This window comes from Bubalus bubalis, chromosome 4 (assembly GCF_019923935.1).
Source record: "Bubalus bubalis isolate 160015118507 breed Murrah chromosome 4, NDDB_SH_1, whole genome shotgun sequence".
NCBI classification, from domain to species: domain Eukaryota; kingdom Metazoa; phylum Chordata; class Mammalia; order Artiodactyla; family Bovidae; genus Bubalus; species Bubalus bubalis.
The window spans coordinates 144060178-144072721 of record NC_059160.1 but is presented as its reverse complement, the minus strand read 5'-3'; the positions used below and the strand labels follow the sequence as shown (position 1 = coordinate 144072721).

The 12544-nt window shown below is 42.0% G+C and overlaps 1 pseudogene; it reads left to right on the top strand.

Annotated features, from left to right (window-relative positions):
• Window positions 1-958: 958 nt before the first annotated feature.
• Window positions 959-11168, top strand: LOC102401773 (annotated as a pseudogene).
• The last annotated feature ends 1376 nt before the right edge of the window (window positions 11169-12544 follow it).

The window sequence follows — 12544 nt, the reverse complement described above, 5'->3', positions numbered from 1 at the left end:
TCATGTCTGACTCTGTCCGACCCCATAGACGGCATCAATCAGCATGTAGATGACAATGAAAGTCACCTTGGTATCTGAGACTTAAAACATAGCCCTAGCAACATCTGGTTCATTTGAACCTGTAAGAAAAGGGGTCTGATAATTACAACAGACACTAAAAGGTTGAATAAATTGTGGGAAACTAAACAATAACATGAGGTATCTACCCAAAGAGAAGAAAAGAAAGTGCAATTCTTTCCAGACCTCAGTATCAAAGAATAAATGTTTAAGCAATTTCCTACTATCCTTGCTGCTAAGTCACTTCAGTCATATCCGACTCTGTGCGACCCCATAGACGGCAGCCCACCAGGCTTCCCCGTCCCTGGGATTCTCCAGGCAAGAACACTGGAGTGGGTTGCCATTTCCTTCTCCAATGCATGAAAGTGAAAAGTGAAAGTGAAGTCGCTCAGTCATGTCCGACCCTCAGCGACCCCATGGACTGCAGCCTTCCAGGCTCCTCCGCCCATGGGATTTTCCAGACAAGAGTACTGGAGTGGGGTGCCATTGCTACTATCCTTACCCATTCTTAATAACAAAGGAAGAATTCCAGTCTTATTTCCAAAAACCTCTCTAGAAGAGAGAGGTGAAAATAAGGTAGGTATTAAATCTTTGCTTATGTAACTTCCTAAATACGTAATTGTAATTTCAGCTTAGTTGCCCTGTTTACTAATTAACTTCAGCGATGTCCTCTATTGGCAAAAAATAAATAAATAAAATTTTTTTCTGTTGGCAAATTTTTTTTAATTTGGCAGAACTGCTGATGGAAAACTCTTATACATCCATAAAAGTAAAAATTGTGCAAACAACTGAGAAGGACAGACTTACTATTCTCTATAAGGAGAACAGGCGTGGATGGATGGATTGATAGATGATATAATGATATAATAGTAGCTAGGAAAGAGTTAATAGTCCCTTGGTGATGTGGGACACTAACTACAATCAGAGAGGTCCTGGAAGAGCAGGGGAGGGTGGGCGAGATAAACCTGTGCTAATAGCTCAGCATCGAAAAAGACGTAACTCTATCAATTCTGCTAGAAGTCCAAGAAAGCAAGGAAAACCTAGAGTTGAAAAGACCCAAGGGAATTCTCAGAGAATTTTCATGGAGCAGGTCTGCAGGAATTGGCATTTACTTGTCAGTTTACTGGCAGATGCAGACCTAAAATCTTTTTCTCACTCAAGTTTTGAAACTGAATCAAAGATTGTCAAGAAAACATAGGGTGCATATAACACGTGGTAGGTACAAACCAAAAGACACCTCAGTTGAGAAGGTGGTAGAGGAAATCAAATTGATATTCTGAGGGAGAAAAAATTTTAGGCTTGCCAAATTGGTTTTGGAATTGGTTTTGGAAGGAAGTGGAAAAATTAGCATACCTTCACAGTAACTATAGAGAATGAAGATATATTCTAGTTATGATAATGAAACAAGATCTTTTATTATATAGTCAGCTTCCAAAAGAACCATATCCTTTGGACTTTCCTGACAGTACAATAATTAAAACTCTGAGCTCCTATTACAGGGGGTGCTGGTTCTATCCTTGGTTAGGGAATAAAGATCCTACATACCTCGAGTTGTGGCCAAAAAAAATTTTTTTTAATTAAAAAATAAACATATCCCAAATCAAGAACTATCTGAGTGTGGTCAAGCTCAGTCTGTTTTGGTAAAAACTCCTTCCCTACTTCTATGACAAAATTCAGCCATTTTCCCCATTTATGCCTTGTCCAGCAACTTTAATGATAAACTTTCCAACCCACTAATGCATTCATCCTCTTAACCTCTCCAGAATTTAACCTATCCTGGAAGCATCCTGATTTGACTTCTACATCCACATCATCCATTTTCTCTGCTGTTTGCAAACAGCAGAATTTTGTGAGAGCCTTAGACACATTTGACATTGTAAGACCTAAATCTGCATTAGGTCTTTATTTCTCCTCAGCAATCACTATTTTGGGAGTTTTTGAGTCTCTTCCTGCCATGAGATCTGTTCTAAGCCTTTATTTTCTTAACCTCCAAAGCTGTCCACAGCCCAGGCTATCAAGAGAGGCTCTTGATTTCTTTTTTACTTCTTCCAGTTTTATTGAGATATAAATGACATATAGCACTGTATACATTTAAGGTGTGCAACATAATGATTTGATTTATATACATCATGAAATGACTGAAAGTTGTTGAAAGTGAAAGTGCAGTCGTGTCCAACTCTTTGCGACCCCATGGACTGTAGCCCACCAGGCTCCTCAGTCCATGGCATTTTCCAGCCATGAATACTGGAGTGGATTGCCATTTCCTTCTCCAGGAGATCTTCCCGACCCAGGGATTGAACCCGGGTCTCCTGCATTGTAGGCAGACACTTTACTGTCTGAGCCAGGTGTGCAACATAACGATTTGATTTATATACATCACGAAGTGATTACCACAATAAATTTAGTGAATAAGCTTTATCTCAGGTAGAGGTACTTCCCTGGTAGCTCAGAGGGTAAAACGTCTGCCTACAATGCAGGAGACCCAGGTTCGATCCCTGGGTCAGGAAGATCCCCTGGAGAAGGAAATGGCAACCCACTCCAGTATTCATGCCTGGAAAATCCCATGGACCGAGGAGCCTAGTGGGGTAGAGTCCATGGGGTCACAAAGAGTCGGACACGACTGAGTGACTTCACTTTCATTTTCACTTTCATGTAGAAACAAAATGAAGGAAAATTTTTTTCCTTGTGATGAAAACTCTTACAATTTACTGTCTTAAATTTTACATATGACATGTAGCAGTGTTATATTGTGTTGTACATTATATCCCTAGTGCTTATTTATTTCATAATCGGAAGTTTTTGTGCCTTTTGACTATCTTCATCCAATTCCATCTCCCCCCACTCTCCACCTCTGATAACCACAAATCTGATCATTTTTTATATGAGTTTCTTTGTTTGCTTATTTATTTTTGAAGTGTAATTGACCTACAACGGTCTGTTAGTTTCTGGTCCACAACACAGTGATTCAATATTTCTATCTATTACAAAATGATAACCACAATAGATTTGTTTTTCATATATAGCATTTTAATTATTTGGCTGTGATGGGTCTTCATTGCTGCCTGGGCTTTTCTCTAATTGTGGCGAGTGGGAGCTACTCTGTAGTTGCGGCGCATGGGCTTCTCACTATGGTGGCTTCTCTTGTTGTGGAGCTCAGGCTCTAGAGCACGCAGGCTTCAGTAGCTGCTGTGCAGGAGCTCAGTAGTTGCGGCTCCTGGGCTCTAAAGCACAGGCTTGACAGTTGTGGCGTGGGGGCTTAGTTGCTCCATAGCATGTGGGATCTTCCCGGACCAGGGATCAAAGCTGTGTCTACTGCATTGGCAGGCAGATTCTTCACCATTGCTCCACCAGGGAAGCTCTACAATGGATTTCTTAATTACCTCTCCCTCCCTTCCTGAACAGTACTGTTTCCTTCCTTACCTGAAGTTTTTTCCCCTGTTACGTGGCTGTCCATTTTCTTGTGCCCTTCAGCCTAGTCTCCATGCTACTTTATTGGAGCATTACTACATTAATGAACCCTTCTTTTTAGTCTCTTCAGGCTCTTCTTCACTAGTACCTTGTCTACTGTCTAGAGGTCTTCCATGTTTATCATACTTAGGACATGCTTTTGCTTTGTCTTGCCTTCCCGTCTATCTTTAGCCCTATTTCTCTCCATGACAAATTCTATTTCATGCTGTTTCCTGTTTCTATAACAGCTATTTGTTTCTGAGTCCACTGACTTACTCTCCTGAAGTTACATTCACAACACAGCTTCTTCATTCCCTTTTTTCATCCCCCCTGCTCCCACTCTCGGAGAAGGCAATGGCACCCCACTCCAGTACTCTTGCCTGGAAAATCCCATGGATGGAGGAGCCTGGTAGGCTGCAGTCCATAGGGTCGCAAAGAGTTGGAATGGCTGAGTGACTTCACTTTCACTTTTCATCTTCGTGCATTGGAGAAGGAAATGGCAACCCACTCCAGTGTTCTTGTCTGGAGAATCCCAGGGACGGCGGAGCCTGTTGGGCTGCCATCTATGGGGTTGCACAGAGTTGGACACAACTGAAGCTACAGCAGCAGCAGCAGCAGCAGCCCCTAGCCTACATTTTGACATTTCTCATCCCTGGAATTGTGTGACACCTATAGGCCACCCTGGTTCTTCTCCTAGAAGTCCAACCAAAATGCCTTCACCATCTTCTTCCTCTGGCTACTTCCTTCTTCAGAGCCCTCTTGGCATTGCAAACATTTTGGATCTCCTGGTCCAGCCAACTTCCAAAGCTGACTCTCCAGCCCTGAACGTTTTGCTCTGTGGCTGCAGTCCATTATCTCTGGCCCCTGAAGCCATGTGCTGTGTTCCTCATCTCTTTCTTTGCATTTTCACCTGAGACATGCTGGGACCTGTTCTGCTCTGATACTTGTTTCTCGTTACATCACACGTGGTGACTTCTACCTAGCAGGCACATTCAAGCCACCTGTCTGAATTATTTCCAAATGTTTTCTTCCTCTCTTCTGAGAATTCACTTAAGGCTGTCGATAATTTGGCGAGTCTCTTCTAAACAAATGTACTTTCTCTAGCATTGTGAATAGAGGAGATGGAAAAGTTGGGACAGATACAGGTCTGCCTGGAATGTCCTTCTCCCTCCTGTTCTCTCCTCTCTTTCCTCTATATTACTCTCATTCTTGCCAGGCTGGCACACTTATCTTCATCCCTCAAAACCCAGCTCACAAAGCTCCTTGTCTGTGAAACCTCACATAATAACCGAGGCAGAATTAAAAGCTTCGTAGCTCTCTCAACAGTGTTTCTGCAATAGTCCCATATCTGTCATAGTACTTCTCTCTCATGCCACCCCAGTTACTAAACTGTACACCTCTCAAAGGACTTCTCTTCCTTTTCTATATTTCCAGTGCTAGTTCCTGGTCCACACATAGTGATTCAGGACATAAAACAAAGCAGACACCCAATATTTGTTAAATGACTCTCAAAGGTCCTATCTAAACTATCTAAACGCTGTGACTGCAATTATATAATTCTATGTGCGAGTGCTAAGTCATTTCAGTTGTGTCAGACTCTTTGAAACCCTGTGGACTACAGCCTCTATCCACAGATTCTCCAGGTAAATAATGGGAGTGGGTTGCCATACCCTCCTCCACGGGATCTTCCCGACCCAGGGATCGAACCTGAGTCTTTACGTCTCCTGCATTGGCAAGCAGTTTCTTTACCACTGGTGCCACCTGGGAAGCCCATATAATTCTATATGTTTATACAAATGAGGCTAATGTCTTGGTAATCTTCACATTGTCACAATATCTTACACATGACAGAAAATGTAAAGTGCTTGCCACAGGCTCACACAAAGCAGGGACACTGTAGGTCCCTTTCCCATCCCCTCTTCTTAGATATAAGATGCATTTCAAAAATATCTATCGTTGCCTTAAAGTTTGCTAAAGCCTTCACCATCTGAAGACTTCTATTATTTAAAATCCACTGATAACTCAGTTCCTCTGGAAAATTGTTCTTTTTTAAAAATTAATTTATTAATCAGTTTATTTGAATGAGCTGAATCTTAGTTGTGGCATGCAGAATCTTTGATCTTCGTTGTGGCTTGTTTTCTTTGTTTGTTTGGGTTGTGGCATGTGAACTCTTAGTTGCGGCATGTGGGATCTAGTTCCCTGATCAGGGATTGAACATAGGCCCCATATATTGGGAGCACAGAGTCTTAGCCACTTGCCACCAAGAACCCTAGAAAATTGTTCTTGAACAATCCTACTAGGGAATTCCCTGGTGGTCTAGTCATTAGAACTCTGTGCTTTCACTGCTGGGGCCTGGGTTGGATCCCTGACCAGGGAACTAAGATCCTACAATCTCTGAGTGGCCTGGCCAAAAAATAAAATTAAATTAAAAATTAAAATTAAAAAAAAATTAAACAAGAAATAACCCTACCAAACATACATAACCTCAGAATTATCTCCCCTCCTCAGCATTCATGAAGAATAGTGTTGAACTTCATTACTTTATACTCATTGATAATGTGATTTTGACACTCTTCATTAGTTTTATCTATGTCCACATTTTGTTTCCCCAACTATGTGAAAACTTCAGAGTAAGACTCATATCTTCTATTTCTTTTGTGTCCTATCTCTTTAGAGAAACTGATACTATAATACCCTCAATAAATATTCCTGACAGGCCAAATATTGACTGACAGAAGCAATTGGATAATATATCTCATGTTATCTTCTCAGTGAAAAACACTAAGTAAATCCATCAGAGTTATTATTGCTCCAGTGTGTGAATAATATAATTGCTACTGTTGATGGAATACCATCTTTACACATTATACTATACTTTCTAAACAAACATGGCTTTAAGTTGCCGCGTAAATGCCCTAGACTTCCAAGTTTATCTCTCTAGCCTGACCCCCATTTTTGAGCTCCAGACTATTTTGACTTATATCCTTCACGGACTTTTTAAACTCAACATTTCCAATATTACATTACTCTTAAAACACTCCTTACCACTGACTTCTATACACACTTCCAACCCCCGCCCTACCCTGCCTCTACCATATATCTAGCTACTCCTCCATCTTCTTTACCAGCTCATCATTCTCCAACTGGCCATTAGGCATTGCAGTTACTCAAGGCTGGGGCTTCCTTGGTGGCTCAGACAATAAAGAATCTGCCTGCAATGCAGGATATCCAGGTTTGATCCCTGGGTCGGGAAGATCCCCTGGAGGAGAGAATGGCAAACCACTCCAGTATTCTTTGGAGAATCCCACAGACAGAGGAACCTGGAGGGCTACAGTCCATAGGGTTGCAAAGAGTCAGACAAGACTAAAGTGACTTAGCACCCATGGACACACACAAGGCTGAGTTCTAGGTTCTCTCTCTCTTTAGCTTGGACTTAACTAATATTATATTTTCAGCCCAGACTGCTCCATATATTCACCTCTTCAGTACCTCCTCTTAGAGGTCTCTGAGGCCTCTGCGTACTCGATATGTTGCTACCAAGCAACTCATTCTCTCCCGTCCTTTCACTTTGCCCTAGAGTAATAACAAACTGATCCTCTCCCAGTGATCCTTGCCTCAGTGAATCCATCCAGTCATGTAACCAGGAACCTAGGAATTAGCTTTGACATCTCCCTTTCCTCAGTCCTTTTACTGAATCCATCACCAAGTTCTATCCCTTTCATCACTTCAGTATGTCTCAAGTCCATCCACTTCTGTCCATTCCCATGGCCTTTACTCTAGACCAATTGCCATGTTTTGCAATAGTGTACTCACACCCACTTTTGTCCTATTTCATTATCTAAGCCACAGGCAGAATGACCATTTTGAAATATGCCTCTCTATGTTAAACACAGCTTAACACTGGCTTCATGTTGCTTCAGAGATAATGTCAAGACTCCTAAAGTGGCTACAAGGCTGCCAGTGGCTATAAGACTTGACCTATTTTTCTACCTCATCTTACATCACAAATATCCTAATTTTCCCCACTCCAGCCTCAATGGCTTTATTCTAAAATTGCAAGCCAATAATTCTGTTCTTGTAAACCAGTGAATTTCATTGGCAGATATGTTTTATTTTAGGTAAAACTTTACAGTTCTTTCGTTTAGCAGCTCCCTCTATTATCTTACCAGGGAAGGCAATGGCACCCCCCTCCAGTACTCTTGCCTGGAAAATCCCATGGACAGAGGAACCTGGTGGGCTGCCGTCTATGGGGTCGCACAGAGTCAGCCACAACTGAAACGACTCTGCTAACTCTGCTAAGTCGTTTCAGTTGTGGCTGACTCTGTGCGACCCCATAGACGGCAGCCCACCAGGCTCCGCCGTTCCTGGGATTCTCCAGGCAAGAACACTGGAGTGGGGTGCCATTGCCTTCTCCGGGCTATTATCTTACACATTTGTCAATATAAGTGACCTAACTGAACCCTGGAGGGGCATAGTATGGTAGTGCATTTGAAGTTGTGATTAGACCCTTGAAGACCCCAAACTCTTCTGCCATTAGCTCTGATTCTTTTTTCTGGAACGTCTATTTTTTGGCCATGCCATGGGGCATGCATGATCTTAGGTCCTCAATTATGGGATGGAAACTTTGGGTTCAATCATTACTTCCTTAAAGAAGGCTTCTGTAAACTTGTTTAGGTCATTCCTCTTTTTATGCTCTTATATTATCATGCACTAAGCCTTTTCTCAGAAGTACTTATCCCAGTGTCAATTTTACATAAATTTCTCTGGTTATTTGATTAAGATCTCCCTTTCCCACTAGAATATAAACTCCCTGAAGTGCAGGGCCCAAGTTTTTATTTACTGCTGTATCTCTGATACGTAGCACCTGTGTAAAAAATACCTGTTGACAACAATAAAAATAAATGAGGTCAGTTCTTTAATTGCTAGCTCGTAGAAATTATATCTAATTGTAACTACATTGAGATAATGCAGTTTGTCTTCTGAAATACTCAGAAAATTCTTACTCATTTTTCAAGGCTCAGTTCAAGACTCTAGCTTTTCCTAATGTTCCTTTCACCACCCCATCCCAATAGACCTGGCCTCTCTCCTCTTTGTACCTTATAATACTTCTTGCACACCCCTAATATTGGATAGATACTGACAAATTGTACTTTTTGTGCATACTTTTTTTTGGAACAGTTTGCTCTCTTACAAAAGTCTTTGTAGGAATTTTATCTTATTCTTATAGCTTGACCATCTAACATAACGGCTGGCATACAGTAGGTGGGCAGTAAATATGTATTGGTTGGATGAATAATGATCTGTTCTGCAGGTCTAGGGGTGCACATACTAAGGAAATGAAGGGAATATAGCACATACCAAGTGCTGAGCACTGTGGTAGGTCCTTTGCTGAAATGATCTTATTTGATATTCACATCATATCTCAGGGGAAGTATCACTCATCTTTAACAGATTAAAAACTGAAGATCAGGCCTTTATTGCCTTTAAGATAACTGACCTGCTAAGTAGAGAAGCAGACAGTCATGTTTCTGTTTGTTTTCACTATACTGTATTAGAAATTTAAGGTACATCTTTGAGGGACTGTAGAAAAAGACAATTAGAAATGTTACTTTTCATTTTTTGGATACCTGATCACTAATGCCATAATTTAAAAAAAGACACCGTTTCCTAAAATTCCTGCTTTCAAGACTTCCCTGGTGGTCCAGTGGTTAAGATTCTGTGCTTCCACTGCGTGGGGCATGGATTCAATCCCTGGTATGTTCCTGGTTGGTGAAATAAGATCCCACATGTCACGAGGAGAGGCCAAAAAAACCCAAAAAATCAAACCATATAAAATGTTGTACAATGAAATGAAAGGTGTAAGACCCGCCCCCTTCCTTCATGCATTCCACTCGACAGAGGTAATCTCTGCTGACAGTTTCTCGTGTATCCTTTCAGAAATTATTATGATATTTCTTCTAATATACTAAAATGCTATACTTTATATACATATAAAAGAAAATGTGGATGTTTAATTTCATGTGAAGTTGTATAGCATCTAAAATATTTTAAATTTTGTTTATGGATACATTCTACTAAACACACAAAGATCATGTTGCATGAGTGCCAAGTTGCTTCAGTCATGTCTAACTCTTTGTGACCCTTTGGACTGGAGCGCACCAGTCTACTCTGTCCATGGGATTTTTCAGGCAAGAATACTAGGGTGGGTTGCCATGCCCTCCTCTGGGGTATCTTTCCGACCCAGGGATGGAACCCAGATCTCCTTCAGCTCCTGCATTGCAGGTGAATTCTTTACTGCTAAGACACCAGGGAAGCCCAGATTATATGTTATATATGGATAAATTATGTTGTCGTTGTTGTTCAGTCGCTAAGTCATTTGTGACTCCATGGACTATAGCATATCAGGCTTCCCTGTCCTTCACTATCTCCCAGAGTTTGCTCAAACTCGTGTCCTTTAAGTCAGTGGATAGTTGCTATCCAACTGTCTTATCCATGGAAATTATATATGACTCCACAGTTATTTAAGTTATAAGGCATCTCTGATATATGATCCTTATTCCTGGTAAAAATAACTAAATAAAAGTTAATGATCTGTGGTCTAAAAGAGACTAACGGAAGACTTAAAAAGACAACTAAGGTTCATGACAATGTTTGTTAAAATGGGGCCTCCTCTGGAAGTTTTAGAGCCCATGCTCCACAACAAGAGAAGCTATTGCAATAAGAAGCTTGCGCACCGCAGCTAGACAGTAGCCCTGCTCGCCACAACTAGAGAAGCCTCCCTGCAGCAAGGAAGAGCGTGTTCCCCACAAGGAAGACCCAGCGTAGCCAAAAAAAATAGGGGCCTGTCTTGGATTTGGGGAAGCTTGGGTTGGGGTGGGCAGTGGGCAGGAATGACCCCTGTCTGCAGCTGGCTTAACCTACTCAAACTTGGTGTATGACTGGGTGAAGGTGGCCATCCTCTTCAGCGTTGTCAACACCATGGTGCACCTCGACCCCTTGGATCCCCACCAGCCTCCCCAGTGTATCACAGTGCTCTACATTTTTGAGGAGATGCACTTTGACCTTGGCATCAATGATTGGCTATGCAAGTCTGTATATGACCACATTGTTGGGGAGCACTCTGCAGTGATCCCAGAGCTGGCGGCCACTGGGGCCACATTTGCCATCACCACTCTGTGGCTTTGTCTTATGATATTGTCTACCTGTGGTCATGCCTTAACTGCTTTGGCCTCAACTTTGAACTCTGGGTACCGAAGCTGGCAGAGTAGAGGCCTCTAATGTGAATTGAAGCCTCACGTTTGGAGCAGATGTTCTGCAGGCGCTGAGCTATCTTTGGGGCCATGCACTTCTGAGCCATTATCATGTACAACCTTGTAAGCCTGAACAACCTTGAGTTCACAGAGCTGGTCGCCCAGTCCCTGCTACTCACAGGGTTCCCAAAGACCATGCTAGCTGTCCTATTTGTCACCTACTGTGGTGTCCAACTGGGGAAGGAGCCAGAACAAACCCTGGTGCAGGAGGAGGAGCAGAAGAAGGACAAAGAGAAGCCGGAGGAAGAGGGAGGGGAAGGAGAGGTCCTGCTCAGCTATTCCTGATTCCAGGTCAAGGCTAGGCCAATGGGCCTGACCGATAGAATAAAAGACTTTTCCACCTCTAAAAAAATAAAGAAAAAAATGGAACATTGATTTCTCCCTGTTTCATGAAAAGCTGGGGTATATGTGGGGTTGGGTGAAGCTTTCAAAGATGACTTTTTAGGTAGTTATTGCTATATTCACTCTATATGGTATTCACATATTATCCATATTTTTAAAGAACTTTTGCCAAGCATTTGGCCTTTGGTATTTTGTGTATTTTCATCTTTACTGTTTCTGCTGTAATTCCTATTCCCTTTCTGTGCCTTAAACCTGTCCCTCTTTCTGTTTTCCCTCTTCTGTTAATTCTCCATCAAGTCTCTTAACCGCCCTAGCAAAACCTGAAGCAGTTTTGACTTATCCTATGCCTTGCCTTCCATATCTAATTTCTTACCAAGCACAAAAGGTTCTGTGTCTTCCATCTATTTTCTTTCTGATCATGTTTTCATGCTCTCACCAACTCTTTTGTCTGGAAAATTGCAAACGCTTCCTATCTCACTTCTTTACTGTTGTATCTGTCAGTGTCTGTCTTCCCAATTATCATGTTCATCTTTTCCAGATTGATTCTTCTAAAATATAGTTGTTATCAGTTTCTCATTAGCCGCTGAATTGAACCTTTAGCCCAAGATAGAAACTGTTCATGATATAACCTTGCCTTATTTCTCTAACGTCATTGGTCAGTGGTCTGCCATACAAATGTTGGGGAGTCATGGAGAAGGGGTGAAAGATCCTAAAGCAGGCAAACTGGATAATTCTTTGTTTTTTGAAAGAGTTGCGCTTCCTTATGTGTGTGTCTGTGCAACCTGTGTGTATATAGGTATGTGTGTTTGCCCTGAATGATGTTTAGCTGTGTCAAAGGACAGTTCAATGACCTCCTTCCCAGGTTCAGTTCAGTTCAGTCACTCAGTCCTGTCCGACTCTTTGCGACACCATGGACTGCAGCACACCAGGCCTCCCGTCCATCACCAACTCTCGGGAGTCCACTCAAACTCATGCCCATTGAGTCAGTGATGCTATCCAACCATCTCATCCTCTGTCACCCCCTTCTCCTCCTGCCTTCAATCTTTCCCAGTATCAGGGTCTTTTCAAATGAGTCAGTTCTTCACATCAGGTGGCCAAAGTATTGGAGCTTCAGCTTCAGAATCAGTCCTTCCAATGAATATTCAGGACTGATTTCCTTTAGGATGGTCTGGTTGGATTCCTTGCAGTCCAAGGGATTCTCAAGAGTCTTCTCCAACACCACAGTTCAAAAGCATCAATTCTCTGGCGCTCAGCTTTCTTTATAGTCCAACTCTCACATCCATACATGACTACTGGAAAAACCATAGCCTTAACTAGATGGACCTTTGTTGGCAAAGTAATGTCTCTGCTTTTTAATATGCTGTCTAGGTTGGTCATAACTTTTCTTC